The sequence below is a fragment of the Bubalus kerabau genome, chromosome 7 (assembly GCF_029407905.1).
Source record: "Bubalus kerabau isolate K-KA32 ecotype Philippines breed swamp buffalo chromosome 7, PCC_UOA_SB_1v2, whole genome shotgun sequence".
Lineage (NCBI taxonomy): Eukaryota > Metazoa > Chordata > Mammalia > Artiodactyla > Bovidae > Bubalus > Bubalus kerabau.
In genome coordinates, this window is record NC_073630.1 from 63,236,296 (window position 1) to 63,250,538 (window position 14,243).

General features: G+C 39.9%; 1 long non-coding RNA gene across 2 annotated transcripts; it reads left to right on the forward strand.

Moving 5' to 3' along the window:
- Positions 1-308: 308 nt before the first annotated feature.
- LOC129657790 (uncharacterized) lies at positions 309-11,760 on the forward strand. 2 transcript variants are annotated; one of them, XR_008717108.1, is made up of 3 exons: positions 309-570; positions 7,819-7,854; positions 10,276-11,760. It is a non-coding gene; the product is annotated as an uncharacterized LOC129657790 (long non-coding RNA). The 2 variants fall into 2 exon arrangements; XR_008717109.1 differs by lacking the exon at positions 309-570 and adding an exon at positions 585-764.
- Positions 11,761-14,243: the final 2,483 nt, after the last annotated feature.

A 14,243-nucleotide genomic window follows, 5' to 3' on the forward strand; every position in this document is an offset into this window, starting at 1 on the left:
AAATGAGATATAATTGACACATAACATTATATTAGTTATATTAAGTATACAACATAAGGATTCCATATCTGTATATTCAATATACTCTTAAACTGGAGACTTGGGCTTTATTTCTGGTAAATGTTCTTGTGCTGTTTTCTTGATAATTTTGTTCCATTTAACTCTTGGTTAAATGTTGAACTTCCTGGCTTAACCTTTTAATTTTCTTATATTTTTTACTTCTCCCTCATTTTTAATTTGCAAAAGCACCTTTTGTTTTCTAATGTTTCTTCCTTCTCCCTGTCATTTCCTTTGCTCTCTCCCTTTCCTTCCTTCCTTCCTGAGAGAATTTCAGTCTTATTTCAGGAATACAAAATCTTATCGTCTTGAGAATGTTAATTTACTTTTTTGAAATGTTTGGCTACCTCTGCATTATCTGTTCCTCTGCGTTTTTCTTTACCCCCTCTGGGTTTATTTGTTTTGGTCTCTGTTTGTACTGTGGGAAGCTTTCCTCAAAGATCTGGTGATCCTTGGATGTTCAGATTTTCAAATGAATGGCTGCAAAGCTGATTGGAAGCTCTGTGTGAGTGGGTAGGTCTTGTCATCTTGTGGGCTTATTTTTAGATTAAAGAGGTAGCCAGCAAGCTTGTGGGTGAGGGTGTGGTCCCCCAAATGTCAGTGTGTGTAGGTACTTTCCCTGTAGCAAGTTAGTTTATCAAGAAAAAGTGCCTTTAATCCGTAGGGAAGGATAAGGCTGGCTGTTGGCAGCTGTAGCACAGAGTGAGGTAAGAGGACTGGGGAATCTCAGTTCAGAATGCAGACTTTCATTTTCATTAAATCCTCACCTCTGCCCTCTTTCCGCCTGTTGCTCCCCAGAGAGCCTCCCCCCGACCCGGAAAGTACTGCGGGCGTGGGGGAGGGGTGGCCCTGATTGCCGGAGTGAGGCTTGTAGCGCTAAAACTTTTTCAGTCTTCTCAGACACCACTCACTGCTTTCAATGCCCTATTCCTACCACTACCTTCCAGGGTACTACAGGTTTCAATCTTTCCTGAGGTAGTCTTGCTTCTTGAGAGTATTCTTCAAAATTCTGCTGACCATTCCACCTGCTTTTTGTCTTCCTATATTGGGGTTTGGGGATACAAATATTTCCCAGTTTTATTGAAGATGAGGTTTATATTTCTGGTTTTTCTTTTTTGGCCCCAGTGTGTGGCTTGCGGGAACTTAGTGCCCCCATCAAAGATTTGACACTAGGGCCTCTGCAGTGAAAGCAGAGTCCCAGCCACTGGACCGCCAGGGAATTCTCTGTCGGAGATTTTCAAAAGAAGAGGTTAGAAAGGTCAATGATCAGCCATCTTAATCCTGGGAATTGTGGAGGTGACTTCCAAGAAGTTTCTTTGATCATGACTATTCAGATTTTCTTGAGAAACAAAAACAAAACAGAAAAACCAAAAAGAAATAGTTTTCTAAAAGCAGCTCTGTCCTCAGATAACCTTTGTTCAGTGGTAGTGCCAAGCAGTGATATGCCTATCTATACTGGTGCCTGAAACAAGAGTAAATTAGCAATATTGATCCTATCTTTAACATTGTGATATTTTGGGTTTTCTTTTTATGAAAGTTTTTGCACCAGGTTTTATTTTTTAAATATTATATTAAATAATATTCATCCTGATTACCGAGTTTTCTGGGCACCACTTAAATTTTACCCCCTAGAAGAGTGACTTACTTGCTCCACCTTAAATCCTGACCCCAGAGGAATATCACATTCTTCATCAGCTACCCTTGCCCCCATGTGCGTGTGTGCTCAGTGCCTCAGTTGTGTCTGACTCTTTGCGACCCCGTGGAGGACCATAGCCCAGCAGGCTCCTCTGTCTATGGAATTTTTCCAGGCAAGAATACTGGAGTGGGTCACCATTTCCTACTCCAGGGGATCTTCCAGACCAGGGATCGAACCCGTGTCTCTTTCATCTCCTGCCTTGGCAGGTGGATTCTTTACCATTAGAGCCACCTGGGAAGCCCCACCCTCACCCCCATAAGCCACTACAAATAAACATACAATCCAAGTAAAAGTAGCCTATTCTTGTGCCATCTTTCAGCTTCAGGGCAGATTCCACAGTAACACTTTCAATCACTTTGTCTTTGTAAGAACACATTCTCCTTGTAGGTGCTCCTGAGTCTGTGTATAGCAAGTGTTGGTCTCTTTCTACAAAAGACAGGATTGGGTCAAATTGACTTTCTCCCAGTATATTTGCGATGCCTGAGCTCTATTGACACATGTTGCAAAAAGGACAGGTGTGGCACTGCCATAATAATGAGTTTCACAGCTTTTCTTACTGAGATGATGTGACATCAACAGAATCAGAAGCATTTCCTCTAACCTCTTGTGTTGATTTCTCTCCTAAAACCTTGAGATAAAGTAAAAGAAGTAAAAATTCTTTGAGTAGTTCTACACCTACTTTTACATACTGAAAAGGATCCTTCTTTGCTAATTGTAGGATTTTGGTTGGCTAAGTGGGGAATGGAGGATAAAGGTGTTTGGGCTGCTACAGGGAACTAGGATACAGTGAGAGTCACTCTTCTTTATTCTTTTGAGTTCTTGTTTTAACTTACTTTGGTGATGGAGGGGAGTCGTTTAGACCACTGTACGTTGTCACAGTGAAGATCAGTCAGGTTGAAGGCATTCTTGCCCTTGTGCGATAATAGGAAATCTTAACTATTCGGGGATGCTCTGTGTATAAGCAATAGAGGCACTATGGCTACATAAAGGCACAGTGGATATTTTACTTTATTTGCCATATCATACCATTGAGGAAGATCTGGAGGAGTGCTACTCAAAAGTCTCAGAGTGTGCACTGTGGACTGGAGTGAATTCTTGAGCTAGTATTACCTGTATGTATCCAGATAATCATGGAAGTTGAGGACAAGCATTTAGAAAGTTTTATGGCAATTTGACAGGATAATTTGTTTCATTTAATTATAAAAATATCAGCTTGCATTTTTGATGTCTTCATTCTTTTTAAATTTACCTTCTAGTAATTAACTTTTATTTTATTTTATGAAAGTATTGACTTGGAAAGAAAAAACTTGGCTTTCATCACAGGTAGTTTGAAAAATCTGAATCTGGAGAGCATTTTGTGTGTGTGTGTGTGGTTTTTCTTTTTTTGTCATGCTGCGTGGCTTGCAGGATCTTAGTTCCCCAACCAGGGACTTAACCTGGGCCACGTCAGTGAAAGTGTAGAGTCCTAACCACTGGCCTGCTTGGGAATTCTCTGGAGAACGTTCTTGGGATTTAAGAGTCAGTTTTCATGACACTGAACTTGGGAATGAGTGGTCTCTTGGATATGACATCAAAAACACGAGCAATAAAGGCAAAATAAACAAATGGGACTGGGTGATGGTGGTTTAGTTTCTAAGTTGTGTCCAATTTTGTGACCCCATGTACTGCAGCTTGCCAGGCTCCCCTGTCCATGGGGTTTCTCAGGCAAAAACACTGGAGTGGGTTGCCATTTCCTTCTCCAAAACAAATGGGACTACTTCAGACTAAAACTTTTATGCCTCAAAGGACACAGTCAATGGAGTAAAAAGACAACTTTCTAAATTAAAGATAATATTTGTAAATCAAATATCTGACAAGTAGTTAATATTCAGACTCCATAAAGAACTCCTACAACTCAACAATAAAGAATCTAACTTGATTAAAAAATGGGCAAAGGGGACTTCCCTGGTAGTCCAGTGGCTAAGACTCTGCACTCCCAATGAAGGAGGCCCAGGTTCGATCCCTGGTTACAGACCTAGATCCCACATGCTGAAATGAAGATTAAAGATCCTGGGTGCCCCAACTAAGACCTGGCACAGCCAAATAAATAAATTAGTTATTTATTTAAAAATGGGTGAAGGATTTGAACAGACCTTTCTCCAAAGGTGATATAAAATAAGCAACACACACATGGAAAGATTCTCAACATCTCTAATCCAGGGAAATACAAATCAAAACAAGAGTAAGATATCACTTCACACCCACTAGGATGGCCATTATTAAAAAAACAGAAAATAGGAGTTCTCTGGCAGTTCAGTGGTTCTGCTTCCACTGAACTGAATCCCAGGCAGTATGGGATTCCTACCTGGTTAGGCAAATAGGATCCTGCAGGCTGAGGGATGCGGCAACCAAAAAAGCAAAACAGAAAACAAACAAACAAATTCCCAGAAAGTAACAAGCATTAGGGAAGATGTGGAGAAATTTGAACACTGTGCTATTGGTGGGAATATAAAGTGGTGCAACTGTCGTGGAAAACATAATGGTAGTTTCTCAAAAAATTAAAAATAGAACTACTGTATAATCCAGCAATCCAACTTCTGGGTATATATCCAAAAGAATTGAAAACAGGATCTCCTAGAGATATTTACATACCTATGTTCATTGCACCATTATTTACAATAGTCAAGAGGTGGAAGCAAACTAAATATTTATCGACAGATGGACACATAAACAAAATGTGGTGGGTATGCTGCAGGAAAGAAAGTAGGGCACAAGAGGATGGTCAAGTCCCTGGGACCTCTGTCACGTGCAGGTTCTTGGCTTTGAGAATAGAAAAGAATTCAAGATCAAACCATAGTAAAGTGAAAGAAAGTTTATTCAGGGAGCTACACACTCCATCGATGGAGTGTGGCCATCTCAGAAAGAACCAGGTCATCAGTTTTTATAGAGGTGGGGAGGAGTATTCTAGCTATTTTAGGGAAGGGGTGGGGATTTCCAAGAACTGGGCCACCACCTACTATTTGACCTTTTATGGTGGCCTTGGAACTGTCATGGCACCTGTGGGTGTGTCATTTAGTATCCTGATGTGTTACAATGAGTGTATACTGAGGCTCAAGGTCTAGTGGAAGTGGACTCGTCTGCCATCTTGGACTTAGTTGGCTCTAACCAGTTTATGTCATGTCCTCGGGTTCTGTCATTCTTTTAAAGGTTGTGCCCTGCTCCCTGCTGTCTCATATGCACAGTAAGATATTTAGCCTTAAAAAGGAAAGAAATCCTGTCACATGCTACAACATGGGTGAAACTTGAGGAATTTGCTAGGTGAAATGTGCCAGTTGCAAAAAGACAAATATTGTATGATTCCACTTGAATGAGGTATCCAAAGTAGTCAAATTCATAGAAACAGAAGGTAGAATGGTGGTTATTAGAGGGTGAGGAGAAGAAAAGGGGAGTTGTTTAATGGGAATAGAGTTTCAGAATTGCAAGATGAAAAAGTTCTGGAGATCTCAACAATGTGAATAAACTTACTACTGAACTGCACTTTAAAAATGGATAAGATGGTGGGGAATTTCCTGGTGGTCCAGTAGTTAGGACTCTGTGCTTCCTTTGCAGGGGGGAAGAGTTTGATCCCTGGTCAGGAAACTCCCATAGACGGAGGAGCCTGGTAGGCTGCAGTCCATGGCGTCGCGAGGAGTCAGACACGACTGAGCGATTTCACTTTCACTTTTCACTTTTATGCACTGGAGAAGAAAATGGCAACCCACTCCAGTGTTCTTGCCTGGAGAATCCCAGGGACAGGGGAGCCTGGTGGGCTGCTGTCTGTGGGGTCGCACAGAGTCAGACACGACTGAAGCGACTTAGCAGCAGCAGCAGGAAACTAGGATCTTGCATGCTGCATGGCTGAAAAAAAAAAAAAAAAAAAAAGAAAGCAGGGTAAGATGTTGAATACCACAATTGAAAAAAGAGAAAGAGAGAATCTAAGGGAAGTTGGCTCATATTTTATCTCCTCTATATTAGTTGTATTGCTGCATAAAAAATTATCACAAACTTGTAGTTTAAAACAACACACAGGGGTCAGGAGTCTTGTCTGAGTTTGCTGGGTCCTCTGGCCAAGGCCTTGATGCTTGACCAGAATTGATGCTTTTGAACTGTGGTGTTGGAGAAGACTATTGAGAGTCCCTCGGACTGCAAGGAGATCCAACCAGTCCATCCTAAAGGAAATCAGTCCTGAACATTCATTGGAAGGACTGATGCTGAAGCTGAAACTTCAGTACTTTGTCCACCTGATGTGAAGAACTGAACTCATTTGAAAAGACCCTGATGCTGGGAAAGATGGAAGGTGGGAGGAGAAGGGGACGACAGAGGATGAGATGGTTGGATGGCATCACTGACTCGATGGACATGAGTTTGAGTAAGCTCCAGGAGTTGGTAATGGACAGGGAAGCCTGGCGTGCTGCAGTCCATGGGATTGCAAAGAGTTGGACAGAACTGAGTGACTAAACTGAACTGGTCAAGGCCTTAGCAGGCTGAAATCAAGGTGTTGTGCACTTGCCAAAGCAGCAGACCCAGGAGACACAGGTTTGATCCCTGGGTTGCGGAGATACCATGGACAAGGGCATGGCAACCCACTCCAGTATTCTTGTCTGGAGAATCCCATGGACAGAGGAGCCTGGCGGGCCACAGTTCATAAGGTCGCAAAGAGTCACACACACACACACACCAAATATAATCTTTTTGTTGGTTTAACCAAAAGGCCACAGATTAGTAATCTAATAGCAGGAATAATACTCTGTCATATTCACTGGGTCCACACTCAAGGGGAGGGGATTATATACAAGGCATACACATCAGAGGGCAGGAATCTTTGCAGTCATCTCCCCTTTGTTGAAAGTCAGCAAATATCTTTCAAGATTTGTGGTGTAAAATAACCTTAAGTGGGGAAAAAAAATTATGTGGTGATTTTTTTTTTTTTTGGTAGCAAAGAACTCTTTTTTTACTTTTGGTGGGGAGTGTAGTTGATTTACAATATTATATAAATTTCAGGTGTAAAACAGTGATTCACAATTCTTAAATAATATACTCTTATAGTTATTATAAAATATTGACTATATTCCCTGTGCTATAGCAAATAATTTCTCACATACAAAAAATTTATGTTTTTTCTCAACTCAAAACAATAACATATACTTATATTCTTCTAAGACTATTTCTTTTGTTCCCAGAAGTCATAAATGTATGTATTTTAGGTTTGGTTTAAAGTACCAACCATACAAGGAAAATCCACCTCCAATGTTCCTTATAGTTGCAATGTGCCCTGGAAATGATACAATTTCAATATGATAGAAATAATAGTAAAGTTTAAGTATGTGAGTAGGAACTCTTAAAACTATTTCTTTATTGGAAATTTTAAAGAAGTAAAAATTTAATGCTACAAAAGGCAATATTGTAAAACAAAATGTATGACTTTCATAGCATATGTTTTGTCACATTATATAAAAGAAACCTATAATATAATAATAATAGTAAGAGCCAGGTAACAAAATAATAGGTTAGAAAGAGTATTGGCTTTTTAATAAAAAGATATATTTTGAGATATCATTCACATTATCATAAAATTCACCCATTCCAAGTGTACAATAGTTTTACTATAATCACAGAATTGTTCAACCATCACCGTAATCTAAGTTCAGAACATTTTTGTATTCTGGAAAAGAAATTCCTTATGCAGTAGCAGTCACTCCCTATTCCACCCTAACCTAGAAAAAGTCCTATCAACCACTAATCTACATTCTGTCTCTTATTCTAAACTTTATTTATAAATTAAATCATAACATGTGGCCTTTTATGCCTGGCTTCTTTCATTTAGCATAATGTTTTCAAGGTTCATCTGTGCTGGAGCATGAATTAATATTTCATTTCTTTTTATGGGCAAATTTTGTGATTCCATTGTATGGCTGTACCATATTTTATCTATCCGTTCTTCAATTTTGGACGTTGGGTTGTTTCCACTTTTTGTCTGTTATGAATAATGTTGCTACCAATCTTCATGCACGTGTTTTTGAGAGGATGGATTGTTTTTATTTCTCTAGGGTGCATTCCTGGGAGTAGAACAGCTGGATCATGTGGTAAGTCTGTTTAACTTTTTGAGGAACTGCTTGCCTGTTTTCCAAAGCAGCTGCCTATTGCACATTCTCAATGGCAATGCATGCTGGTTTCAATTTCTCTGAATCCTTGTCAACACTTATTATTGACCATCTTTTTTATTATAGGCATTTCAGTGGGTGTGAAGGTTATTGGTTTTAAAGTTAATTGGAATAGTATATTCAAAATGCAAATATAACCACTCTCTTTTAATGGTCCTAATTTTTTTCAGAATTCCAAAAGCATAATATAACATAGGAAGTCTTCCATGTTACTAGCCCTAACTCCCATCTTTAGCCTCACATTCTGCCACTTCCCTTCATTGCATTTTATACTCTGGTGATACTGAATTGCATGGAGTTTTCTACATGCACTTTGCTACTTCTAACCTCTGAAACTGTTTCTGCTTTTCTCTCTGCCTAGATTTCTGACCCCCACCCCCCACCTTTTTTGCCTAATTTTTATTCATGCTTTAAGACTCTACCCAGGGCCTTCCCTGCTGGTCCGGTGGTTAAGAATCCTCCTTGCAATGCAAGGGATATTGGTTCCATCCTGGTCTGGGAAGATCTCACATGCTGCACAGCAACTAAGCCCATGTGCCACAACTACCAAGCTCACATGCAGCACCAAAAGCCTTGAGCCTAGAGCCCGTGCTTTGCAAGAAGAGAAGTCACAGCTATGAGAAGCCAGCACACCACAACAAAGAGTAGTCCCCACTTGCCACGACTACAGAAAGCCTGAGTGCAGCAATGTAGACCCAGCACAGCCAAAAAATAAATAAATCTTAAAAAAAAAAACCTCTACTGAGATATTCATTTCTCATGGAGCTCTTTTCTAAATTCCCAAGTGTTATTATCATTTTTATTTTCTACTAGGTATTAGTCTATAAATACAACAACATTATGAGGCAGGAGCTATATCCTAATTTTATGCATAAGGAAGCTGTCCCTTAGAGAGAGAGAGAGAGATTAGTAACTTGCCAAAAATTCACACCGTAAGGGAATGGTGTGAATTAAATCCCCTTCCTCTGTACTCTCATAGCAGCTTCTGCACACATGGGTTCTTTATCTCATTACATTATTTCCTTATATATCTTCATCCAATTATTCATTCATATAACTATTCATTCCTCAAATATTTATTTATAGTTTACCATATATCAGGTATTGTGGCAGGTGCTAGTGACATAATATTGACAAGAGAGATCCCATATGGGACCTCATTAAACTTAAGTCTGTCGGGGTATATAAATTATTTAACTCATGGATGTATCAGAGAAGGTAATGGCAACCCACTCCAGTACTCTTGCCTGGAAAATCCCATGGATGGAGGAACCTAGTAGGCTGCAGTCCATGGGGTCGCAAAGACTTGGACATGACTGAGCGACTTGACTTTCACTTTTCACTTTCATGCATTGGAGAAGGAAATGGCAACCCACTCCAGTGTTCTTGCCTGGAGAATCCCAGGGATGGTGGAGCCTGGTGGGCTGCCGTCTCTGGGGTCGCACAGAGTCGGACATGACTGGCATGACTTAGCAGCAGCAGCAGCAGCAGCATGAATGTATGTTATGGTAGCAAATAGCAGAGGGAACTAATCAGTAGTTTAAAAGCCCATTAAAAATGATTTTGAAAGTGATAAAGCTAAGAATGACTGGATATTAATGAAGTAAATATCTCATGATGTTTGGCTTTGAGGTGACAGGTAGCATGCCATGTTGCATTAGTTCTCTCTTAACAAGAGATATCTTAACAAGATACAAGTTAAATGTGTCCAGATAGAAGCCAAATTCTGTGAGAGGAAATTTATGATCTTGAAGGAAAGTATGCTGTTCTCTATCAGCCTCTATCTGATAAGCCATTTGAGATCATTTATGAACCTACATAAGAAGACTGAATGGAAACCAGATGAGGAAGATGAAATTTTGGAGGGGCTAAAAGTAAAGGCCAAGATTGAAGATGAGAAAAAGGATAAAGAGAAAGAGGACCTCAAGGGAATTCCTGAATTTTGGTTGACTGTTTTTTAAGTGTTGATTTGCTCAGTGGTATGTTTCAGGAAAATGATAAACCTACGCTGAAGCACTCACAAGGTACTCAAGTGAAGTCCTTAGGTACAGGCCAGCCTATGTATTTTGTCTTCATATTTCACTTTGAACCCAGTGAATATTTCACAAGTTAAGTGTTGACTAAGACACATAATATGAGGTCATAACCAGATGACTCGGATCCCTTTTCTTTTGATGGACCAGAAATTATGGGTTATACAAGATGCCACGTAGACTGGAAAAAAGGAAAGAATTGTCATTTTGAAAACCACTAAGAAGCAGAAACAAGGGACTTGGGTCTGTTTGTACTGTGACCAAAACAGATTCTAATATTCTTTCTTTCATTTGTTTGTCCCTCCTGAAGTTCCTGAGAGTGGAGATCTGATGCTGCTGCCGAAGCTATTCTTCCTGCATACCTTAAACGTCATCATTTTTTACATGAATATATAATCCCAAGATCAGTATTATACTTGACTGGAGAAGCTACTGAAGAAGACGACCATGATTATGATAAAACAGTAGGGAAGAAGATGAGGAAAGGGGAGAAGAAGGAGATGAGGAAAATGATCCAGACTATGACTCAAAGAAGGATCAAAACCCAACCAAGGGAAAGCTGCTGTAGCAGCATGCTCGTGGTCCTAGGGATAAACTACACCGGTCTACCCTCTGCTTCCTTGGAAAGGAGGAATTTACATAATTTGAAAAGCCTATTTTAAGGGTTTTGTTTGTTTTTTGGCTTGATTTTGTTTTTGCAGACCAAAAATATCAAATTAAAAAATTTTATTTCACAGTTTCTGTGGTCAGGAATTTGGAAGTGACTTAATCGTATAGTTGTGGCTCAGCGTCACTCATGAAGTTACATCAAGATATTGGCTAGGGTTGCAGTCATCTGGAGGCTTGCTAAAGTTTGACTGGAGGATCTGCTCCCCAAATGGCTCACTCACATGGCTGTTGGCAGAAGGCCTCAGTTCTCCATTATTATGCATGAGTCTCTCCACGGGGCTGCTTGAGTATCTTTGAAATATGGCAACTTCCCCAAAAGAGAGCAACGAGGCCACAGTGCCTAATGACCTAGTCTTAGAAGCCATGCAAAAATCACTTCTACCACTTTCTACTCATTAGAAGTGAGTCACTAAGTCTACTCTATATTTAAGGGGAGAAGTATGCTTCAACTTTTTATCAGGATGAGTGTCAAAGATCTTGTAGACATATTTTAAAACTACCAAACATATTCAGGGAGATGACAAAAAATAAAATACAGCATGGCTAAAATTAGAGTAAAAGAGGAAGGTAATGACTGATGAAAAGGCCTTGTGAATGATGACATTAGAAAAATTAGCTGGAGCCAGATTCCTTATTGCCTATTAATCTTAGTGATTTAGATCTTATTTTAAGGGCAGTGGGAAGCTATTGAAAAGTTTTCCTTTTTCAAAACTTTATTGAAATATAATTCATAAACCATGCAAATCACCTATTTAAAGTGTTCAACAAATGGCTTTTAGTATATTCACAGAATTGTACATTTCTTTCTACAATCAATTTTAGAATATTTCCATTACCCCAAAAAGAAAGGCTTAGTTGTTACTCTTACTCCCTGTCCCTAGGCAACCACCAATCTACTTTTTCTCTCTATATATTTACCTATTCTGGCCTTTCATGCAAATGAATCATATAATATGCAGTACTTTGTGACTGGTTTCTTTTACTTATCATGTTTTCAAGATTCATTTATGTTGCACTATGTATCAATACTTTTTTTTTTTTTTAAGAAACACTTTATTTATTTACTTTCTGACTACACAGTGCAGTGTGGCTTGCGGGATCTCAATTCTGTGACCAGGGATTGAACCTGGGCCATGGCAGTATTATAATAAAAGCACCAAATCCTTACCATTAGTGTGTGCATGCGTGCTAAATTGCTTCAGTCATGTCCAACTCTTTGGGATGTTATGGACTGTAGCCTGCCAGTCTCTCTGTCCATGGAATCTCCCGGCAAGAATACTGGAGTGGGTTTGCCATGTCCTCCTCCAGGGGATGTTGCCGACCCGAGGATTAAACCCACATCTCCTGCATTAGCAGGCGGATTCTTTACCACTTGCACCCCTTGGGAAGCTCCCATTCCTTTTTATGGATGAATAATATTCCATTGCATAGATATACATTTTACTTATCAGCTGATAGACATTTGGCTTGTTTCTACTGTTTGGCTATTGTGAATAATGTTGCTGTAAACATTCATGTACAAGATTTTGTGTGGGCATATTTTCTGTATACTTAGGAGTAGATTTCTGGGTCATGTCATAACTATATGTTTAACTTTTTGAGGAACTGCCAGGCTGTTTTCCATTCAGCTGCACCATTTTACATTCCTACTAGCAATGTATGAGGATTCCAATTTCTTCACACCTTTGCCAACATATGCTGTTGTCCATCTTTTTGATAACCGCTATCCTAGTGGGTGTGACAGGCATTTCATTTTGTTTTCAATTTGTATTTTTGTTTTAAAATGTAGGTTTATTATTATTCAGGTATGAAAGGTCAACAGGTCAGATTGTCATTGAAAAGATAGCTGTAATGCTCAGAGATCTCAAGAGGAGGGGGCAAGCCATGTCATGGCAGAAGGAGCCACCAAGTTCAGTAAGGTGAAGAGCGGAACGTAGGCAAGAACTTTTACTGTGATTTCTGTGAGAATGAACATGTGAGGCAGAGTAAGATTGGCTGCTGCTGCTGCTGCTAATTCGCTTCAGTCATGTCCGACTCTGCGACCCCATAGACAGAAGCACACCAGGCTTCCCTGTCCCTGGGATTCTCCAGGCAAGAAAACTGAAGTGGGTTGCCATTTCCTTCTCCAATGCATGAAAGTGAAAAGTGAAAGTGAAGTCGCTCAGTCGTGTCTGACTCAGCGACCCCATGGACTGCAGCCTACCAGGCTCCTCTGTCCATGGGATTTTCCAGGCAAAAGTACTGGAGTGGGGTGCCATTGCCTTCTCCGAAGATTGGCTAGGTGGATAATTTCCATAGGCCCCAGGGTAAAGGGGCTGCTCCTAGCTTGTCTGGTTCCTGGACCGAGACCTCCAAAGAAATAGTAGCCTGGAGTATAAGAATCTGATAAAGGAGATGATTGACGGTTTAGTCTGCAGATGAAAGGAATGCCTTACTATCTATAAATATTGGCTAACCCCAGGAGGGGCAGTTCTTCAGGATCAGCAAGGCCCCAAAATGACAAAAAAACAGAAATACATGGTTAATACAATTCCCTTGATAGTTAATGTTGTTGAGTACCTTTTCATATGTTTATTGGCCATCATGGGAGCAGTGTCTGCTCAGATTCTTTGACCATTTACTTTATTTTTAAAATTTTAAATGTGCTGGGTTTTCATTGCTGCATGCGGGCTTTTCCTTGAGGTGCTCAGCTTTAGCTGCCCTGTGGCATGTGGGATCTTAGTTCCCCAACCAGGGATTGAATCTGAGTCCCCTGTAAGGCAGTTTCTTAACCACTGGACTAGCAGTGTAGTCCCCTTTGCCCATTTTAAAATTGAGTTATCTTTTTATTATTGAGTTGCAATTGTGTTTTGTACATTCTAACTACAAGTCCTTTATCAGATATATGATTTGCAAAAAATGTCTCCTGTGGGGTTTTTTTCCCCCTCACTTTTTTCATGATGTCATGAAGCACAAAAGGGAGAGTTCTAATTGGAAAGTGATCAAAGCAGATTTACATTTTAGAAAGAGTGCTCTGTGGTATGGCTAGTTGTATGTGGGTAAGCAAGACTGAGGAAGTGAAATCAGTTAGGAGTCAGTTGCAGTGATCAAAGAAAGAGATGAAGGTGCCTGGAAGAGAGCAGTAGTGCAAGACCACAGAGAACTGGGGCTTATAGGAGCTGGAATGTCTGGGACTTGGAACTTTATCAATGAGAAGTACAAAGAATGCAATAAAGAGATAAAAATCACAAATGAAGTCCAGATATCTTTGGCTTTGTAAACTTTGGGACATATAATTAAACGAACACTAGAGATGGATTTTCCTTATTAGTTGCTACTTTAAACAAAATTGAAATACATAAATGTCTAACTTTTGGAACTGAAAGGAATACAATCTAAATGGAACATGTTGTTGTTTAGATACTAAGATTGAAGGCAGGAGGAGAAGCGGGTGACAGAGGATGAGATGGTTAGATGGCATCACCAACTCAATGGACTTGAGTTTGAGCAAACTCCAGGAGAAGGTGATGGACAGGGAAGCCTGGCATGCTGCAGTCCATGGAGTCACAAAGAGTCATATACAACTTAGCAATTGAATAACAATAAAGTTGTGTCTGACTCTTTTGTGAC